The sequence below is a fragment of the Papio anubis genome, chromosome 7 (genome assembly GCF_008728515.1).
Source record: "Papio anubis isolate 15944 chromosome 7, Panubis1.0, whole genome shotgun sequence".
In the NCBI taxonomy this organism is placed as follows: domain Eukaryota; kingdom Metazoa; phylum Chordata; class Mammalia; order Primates; family Cercopithecidae; genus Papio; species Papio anubis.
Genome location: NC_044982.1, coordinates 61477859 through 61486091, shown reverse-complemented (window position 1 = coordinate 61486091; position 8233 = coordinate 61477859). Strand labels below are relative to the sequence as shown.

Here is an 8233-nt window from a genome sequence, read left to right as displayed (position 1 = left end):
AGCTCCGCCTCCCGGTTCACGCCATTCTCCTGCCTCAGCCTCCCGAGTAGCTGGGACTACAGGCGCCCGCTACCTCGCCTGGCTAGTTTTTTGTATTTTTTTAGTAGAGACGGGGTTTCACCGTCTTAGCCAGGATGGTCTCGATCTCCTGACCTTGTGATTCGCCCATCTCGGCCTCCCAAAGTGCTGGGATTACAGGCTTCACCCACCGCGCCCGGCCAACTTGATCTTTAATTAGCTACTCAGTTCAAGTGCAATGCTGCATGCTTGTATGAATTTCCTAAACATGTCTTTCAACTCACTTTCTTAGATGGATACTTGCTAGCTTGGCTGTCATTTAAGAAAGCCCTTGCTTATGCTAATGGACCTGCATTGACCTGCAGGGAAACACAGCCCTGCAATTTAAGTTGGAGCTGAATCATGTCCATGTCAACCGAGGAGCAAAGCTTTTGAAGAATCTGCAGTTTTATCTTTTATTTCATCAGTGGCAACATCAATTGGTTTTAAATTAATCTGCTGTTTACAGTTAATAGGGATCCTCTTCTTCACATAGGGAAATGAGTTTGAAGTTGTCAAGATTTTACGGCATTGCACTGTTCTTCCGTACAACCCTGCTTTTTGCCTGAAAAAGTGTAAGGAGCCACAAAAACAAATCTGCTGATACTATGATTTTTCAAACTCAGTCTTTCTTTCTGTGAGTTCTTTGTCATCAAAATAAGGCTTCACATAAGTAACTTGCTTGTGAGCATATTTTGGATCAAGCTCTTTGGCATTTACCTTGTCTGTATCCTGAATTATTTTGACATTCTTCATACCAAATTTTTCACCATAAAGTTTAACAAGTCTCAGGGAAATTTCTGAGAGGCCAGTGAGCTTTGGTTCTTTATAGATGTAAAGATGTTCCATCTTCTTCTTCAAAAAAAGACTGGCCATAAAGGCAACCCTGAAGAAAGTGCCTAAAAGTCTTTTTTTTTTTTTTTTTTTGTATGCATAACTTCCAGAATTTTTGTGTAAGCTCCATGAAGAGTTCTATAAACTTGAGTACGTTTCTTAAACCCATGATTTTTCTCATAAATTGGAATGATCAACTTGGAAATCTCATAAATTATTTCATAAAGTTTCACCTTCCATAAGCTATCCACACATTGTTCTAGCAACTCCAGCAAGACTTCTTCACTATAATGGACATCCATCATCCCAGCATCTTCTTTCATTGCTCCTTCTTCATCTATATTGGGAGTAATTTTCTTGAAGGGTGAACATCCGTTAAGAAATTTTTTTTAAATGAAGAAACTCTGCAACTAGAGCTGCTACATGGACATAACACATTGCAGCCTCTGAAAAATCTCCATTTTTTACATGAATGTTGGCCATGCTATCAAGTCAGGTTTTCCTGAGCTCTGGGATACTTGCATAGGACTTGGTTAAGCTACAGTGGAGATCAATTCACATTTCAGGGTCTTTCTCATGCTCCTTCATTTGGGCAGTGGCCATAAGAACAATGCAGATTCTCTTGGTCAAGTCTTTGACTTATGTGGGAAAGGCAGTTGCTTTCATAGGTCTGTCACTATTTGCAAAATTATTGATAATGAATAAAGACTCCTGAAATCTTGATCTTCCACTTAGTGTTACATCAGCTATCAGGTGGCTTACAGCAATTATTATCTATAGATGTGTCCTCTAAACAGTCTTCCTTTTGGTATACTCAAAGTTGTTTCTCAACAAAAGATACAAAAATGCAGATGTTTCATTTCTGGTTGAGTTAATCTTCAATGTGCAGCACTTTAAAGCCTCATAGCAAAATGCAGCACACATGTTTACTCTTCCTTTGAAAAAGTCTGAAGGAAACTTACTGATGAAAGCTCTCAGTGAGGCAAATACATGTTTCAGCAACACTTCAGATTGTCCATTTTTGAGAAAAGCAAGATGAATATCAAACATCTTTTTCATTAATGGGTTGTGATCATCATTATTTAAAAGTTGGGTCTTGAAGCCCTGATGGAAAATGACATGGTATCTAGTACTGTTAGGGAAATTTCAGTAGCTGTATTGCCTTCAAGAAGTTCCTGGTGGAAAATGTCTGTTCAGTTGTTCTAGAACTGTGATTAAGTGTAAATGAACTTTCTAGGCTACTAAGATGCTGAAGCCGGGTCTGCATTATCCCTGATCTGTTTCAAAGGGCAGGCATGGTTTGTGATTTTTGGTCTATTCTGAAGTGTTTTGACAGCCAGGCATCATGCACCTTGCTATGTTTCTTTTCCCCATATATCTAAAGTGAAACAAGCATACTTCTAAAAGTATAAAAATGTGTATGATCTCCTGAGGAGATACTTTATTCCAGTAAGTTAAGAGAGTATCTTCCGAAATCACTTTTACTATATACAGATAGCACATCAAGAGGCTTCTGATTTCATACTGATCCAGGCAGTTATACTGGGATACGCTACTCCTTGTAGAACTCTGTCGGGTATTTTCACCAGCTGGAAGTTTCCCGATCTGGAAATCCTGTTGCTCCTTCTGGGATAAGGAAACCTCTTGAATCTTCTCTCTTAATTCCATGTCCATTTTGAAAAGACCCATAAGCAGTGCCTTTGTCAGTGCTCAGACTCCCTCTATTGTCAGGTGAAGTAAAGCCATATGGAAACTCATCTCTGGATGTAGAATTAGGCATAGCTGCACAAGAATACAAGGTAGCTTGACCTGCTAATCGCTGTATATTTTCCAAAAGCACTCCAACAAAGGGGAGGTACAATTGTGCTATTTTGGCTTGTTAGTTCTTGTGCTGGTATCTTGTGTCAAATGCATGTTTTATCAAAATGTTCTTTATGACAGAGATAGCTGTATATCTGATCTCATAATTGTCCTGAAGAGCAATGGAAGTTTCCCTCAGAAGTAGACCAAACAAGAAGTGATGCTTGCAATACTCATCTGATAAACTGTATTCAAGAATCAAGAATCTTGAATACAGTTTAGGTTTTGCAAATGCCATTGGCAAATTCAGAGGAATGTAATGTTCGTGATTGCAGATTGTTTGCAGAAATTCAAACTTGTATTCAGCCAGAACATTAGGATCTTTGGGGCTGAATCCAGATATATAGTCAAATTGAAAACAAATCCTCTATCCATTAGTGTCAAACAGCACTTCAGGAAGCTAGTCAAACTGTAATTCACATTTCTGGACTCATTGGGAATCTCCGCATACAGAATAGTCACATGGTTATTGCAAGAAGCAGTGAATGTAAGGCATGATGATATGCCTCAGGAAATCTCTGGCCTCGGGGAAGCTTAATCTTACTCTCTTTCAACAAGTATGTGGCCATCAACTTTGCAATTATTTCAAAGAAAAACCATGAGTACTTTAGCAATGTGTTTATTGCTAAAAAATCTGCAGACTGTTTCAATAGTTCTATCATCGTAGCAGCCAGGGTTTTACGTATCAGCTGGGCCTAAGAAGCACTTGGTTTTTCAGGTCCGAAGCAATACTTTATGAATGATCTTAAATAACTATCCAAGCCTTCTTCATGGCACTTTGATACAATATGTAAGAGAACCATGGTGCAGTTGATAGGAACATCATCTTCATGGATCATATTTGTGAGAACTCAGAAGAGTTGCCTAAGAATTACAGGTAGAAACTGTATCATGACTTGGATCTCCATGGCATGCAAAGACTTTAAGTATTTAATGAGCTCCCCTGGAACTTCTTTCGAGCCTGACTGAATCAGCTGGCAATGATGGAAGAATTTGTGCAAATGCAGATCTTAAGTGTAAATGGTAGATTCTAAGTGGCTTTTAATCTTCCACAAACGCTTTGCACCATCTACCTGTTTAATACCCATGTTACATTGTCTTCTTGATTATCCATCATTCAGATTCAAGTAGCCTGGGGGAAGATTGGCAGAAACTGGCAGCTGCTGCCCAAATGTGATGATTATACCATCTTTCAGCAAAGGTACCAAAATTCAACTGGAGTTTCAACTGTGTCTTGCTTTTTGGTTGTTCCCTTTGTGATAATTTCACAACTTACATGATAAAAAGTGAAAAGCAAATGATGTTTTTGATGGAAGTGAATGCGAAGCTCAATTTTAATGTCATCATAGAACCCTGGGTTTTGATTGTGATGCGAGACAACAGCATAAGCATTTGTGGTAAAAACAGACCCTGCAGGTTTTCCATAAACACAATTTAGAACACTAGCATCACTTTCATCTGAATCCTGGAATTCCATACAGACTGAAATGTTCCTTGCCTTGGCAAATGTTTTCTAGCTATCGTGTTTTAATTGCAAGGGATATACATACAAATGGTTTTTGTAAATAGTAAATGGATAACAATATTTTGTCATTTCTGGAACAAACTTTTCAACCTCCATAGTAATATTTTGGCACTGGGGCAGGCTTGGAACCTGGGTCTGTAGAAGTAGGCCCAATGCTGGGGCAGGCCTTGAATCTGGGGCTGCAGGGACTGACCTGAAGCCTGAGACTGTAGGGGCTGGCCTTGTGCCTGTGTTCACTGGAGCAGGCCTGGTGCTGGGATCCACAGCGAAGTCTGCTCACTACACTCTCCTTCCCTCATGTGGTGAGTCTCTTTCTGCATTGCACTGTTTAAGTTTGGGGGAGCAGTGATGCTGGCAACATGGAACTGTCCTTCCTACCCTCTTAAATGTGCTTTTCTTATTTCCATGCTCTAGCCAGGTGCTGTAATCTCTCATCTGGATTCGTTGGCTCTTACAAAGGTATTTTTGTACATAAGTGGTTGCTCAAATTGATGTTTCTTCAAGGGGATGACTGCTAGAAACTCATATTCTGCCATCTTGCTGACATCAGCTCCTCTAATACCCAAGACAGCAGATGAACAAGTGTTTTTTTCAGATAGAGCTCTGGACTTGAGGTTTTTTAAATAGAGACTTCATACAAAAGATCTCCAGTCTGTCTACATTTTCAAACATAGAATCTATAATTCAGTGACTGTCGGGTTCTCAAAAAACTATTAGTTCTTTACCCATCAATCCCAGAAGATTCATTAATCAGGGAATAATTGGGATACATCACCAGGCTAGGGGTTCTCTACCATCAATGAACAGAAGAGGAGGTATATAGTCCCAGCATTTCTCCCCTCATCTTTGTACCCTCTCCTCCCTAGATGATTCTGTTCACTCCAAGGATAAAGGTGGAGAAATCTATTAGAAACAAAACAACATAGCCTGGATAAGACAAATCCAGGGAAAGATGAGTTGTGATGCTTTCCTACTTCATTAACCTACTTTAAATAAAATGTTTAATCTTAAATATGTTCTGATTACTCTGGAATTAAGCTTAGAACCCTCTTCCTAAAGAAGGAAATATGGCTTAGAAAAATAACAAATTTATAACCAATCATTGCAGGCACCCACTGGACTTGGAAAACCATAGATGCACAGGAACACTTTGTACTGTTTTTGCAACTTTCCTGTAAGTCTGAAATTATCTCAAAACAAAAAGTTTTAGAAAAAAATTCATAGATCTGAGGTTGTCAAAGGTCTAGGAAATGAGAATATCTAGTGTTTAATTAGAGCTTTTTGCATTGCTAACATATAAATTCCTCTGAACCCTTCCCAATTTTTGGGTAAACTCAACTACACATAAAAATGACAGTGAGAGTGAGCAGTTGAGTCTCACCCCTGGGTAACTGTCATGAAGGAAAGAACACATGTGAAATAGCAAGATAATCCATAAATCATTCTAATTCAGCAGAGAGTGTAGAGGAATATAAAGAACCACAAGGATCTGCAATCATGGGAACCACTTTGTGTTTCCACAGGATGTAAAATAAAGATTTGAGACAACATTATATGGATATTCAGGAATCAGGCCCCCACAGTGGTTGGCATTTGGTCCACATGTTAGAAGTTCTTAGTTCAGTGTGGTATTTGGTAAATGTTATCTATTGACAGTATTGTTTAAAATTGGAGCACAGGTAGGAAGGTCCATCTGTGGCAACATAGGAAGGAGAAACAGCCAGGACCTGGCAAGTGATCTGCCCAGTAGTTTCTAGGGGAAATACTGGGGAAAGGAGAAACTGCAAAACTCAAAGGATCATCCACGCCATTCAGCAGCCTCAGGCAAAATTCCAGAATCAGTTTTTACCAAGATGAGCCTAAGGTGAATTGTAGAATCTCAAGAATAGATAACTCACTAGCTTAAAATTCATGCTTAAAACTCCAGATAGGCAAGTGAGCAAGGAGTTTTTCTGAAGGATACCTGCCCTAGGTTTGCAAGGCTATGAGTGAGGTTATCATTCTATTTTAGAGAGATTCAGTAATGCCTGAATTCTACCACTTACCTCTTCCACATTTGTGGTTCTCAACTAGAGTACCAATGCACATAGGACTCACAGCCAAATAAGAAATAAAATACCAAATTATTAATGCTTGGGCAAGCAAATGATACTCCCTGTTGCTGGTCTTTCCAGTTAAATTGAAAGAATATTATCTTCAAAAAATGGTGCTGGGACAAATGGATATCCACATGCAAAAGAATAAAGTTGTACTCCTATCTCACACTATATACAAAATTAACTCAAAAAGATCAAAGACCTAAATTTGAGAGCCAAAATGTAATAGAGTCTAATTCTAGTTTTTGATGTTTGACTGTGAATAACTTTTAAGCCTCATCCATGACTTTTCCCTTCTTCCACACGTCTGGGAAAGCTGATAAAGCTCAGATGCTCTCACCTTTAGTGTCTTCAGGGAATTGAAATTGAAACACATAAGCTCCTGCTTGTGTGCAGGAAACCTCGCCCTGGCCCAATCCCCTACAATAGAAATCTCTAGCCAGTTTCATTTCCTTGCCTTTCAATCCATTTACAGACAAGCTTGAGAAGCCTACCCTGCTTTAACCCAAAATCCTCACAAGTAATAAAACTTTTCACACTGTTGGGGTGTGTGTGTGTGTGTGTGTGTATGATCATCAGTCTTGACATTCAAATCAAATTGTGAGTGGTAATCTAGCCTGTATCTATGGAGTAGTCACAAAAGTTGATACTGTGAGCCAGATTGTATCGATGTTGACCACCACCACTGGGGATCTTCCTTCTCTTGCTCTTAACTGGGTACAAACCATTGCATGTAGCAGGTAGGATATTTCCTCTGCTTGCTAGCAAGCTTGCACTTTGAGTTGTGCTGTACTACGCAACATGTGTCGAGTCCTACGAAACCTCTGTTAAAAATTTAGCTGAAATAGGCCGGGTGCGGTGGCTCATGCCTGTAATCCCAGCACTTTGGGAGGCCGAGACGAGTGGATCACAAGGTCAGGAGATCAAGACGATCCTAGCTAACACGGTGAAACCCTGTCTTTACTAAAAATGCAAAAAATTAGCCGGGCGTGGTGGTAGATGCCTGTAGTCCCAGCTACTCGGGAGGCTGAGACAGGAGAATGGCGTAAACCCGGGAGGCAGAGCTTGCAGTGAGCCAAGATCTCGCCATTGCACTCCAGCTTGGGCAACAGAGCCAAACTCCATCTTAAAAAAAAAAAAAAAAAAAAAATTAGCTGAAGGAGGTCAGAAGTTTTTATATTTGCATTTGGGGATAAAAGTACAGCATTGGGGCCCTCCATAAAGTGGTCTTGGTTCATGTGTCTCAGGCTGGACCTATCTGTGTATCTTAGAATACAGCTGTACCAGGTGCTGGGTTCTGGTAAAAGACTCTTACCCTGTAATCAGCTGGTTGTATCTCAACCTGGCACTGTCCCCTGGTCTATAAAATGCTTTTGGGAAAGACTATACTCTATGCAAGATATACTCCATCAGTGGTTGCTCATAAAAGAACAATCATTACGAAGAGATTTTGTTGTTGATGTTGTTGTTGTTGTTGCTGTTGTCATTGTTTTTTACTTCAGTGACTCTGGTAGGTGTAAAGACTATCTCACTGTGGCTTTCTTTTTTTTATTGTATTTTAAGTTCTGGGGTACATGTGCACAATGTGCAGATTTGTTATATGTGCCATGTTGGTTTGCTGCACCCATCAACTCGTCATTTACATTAAGTATTTCTCCTAATGCTATCCCTCCCCCAGGCCCCCACCCCACAACAGGCCCCAGTGTGTGATGTTCCTCGCCCTATGTCCAAGTGATCTCATTGTTCAATTCCCACCTATGAATGAGAACATGTGATGTTTGGTTTTCTGTCCTTGTGATAGTTTGCTGAGAATAATGGTTTCCAGCGTCATCCATGTTCCTGCAAAAGACATGAACTCATC

General features: G+C 39.9%; 1 pseudogene across 1 annotated transcript; it reads right to left on the bottom strand.

The window, feature by feature from the left end:
• Nucleotides 1–201: 201 nt before the first annotated feature.
• LOC101020225 lies at nt 202–7300 on the bottom strand (annotated as a pseudogene). The gene has a single exon (XR_649691.4). The product of XR_649691.4 is annotated as a dedicator of cytokinesis protein 11 pseudogene (transcript).
• Between the last annotated feature and the right edge of the window lie 933 nt (nt 7301–8233).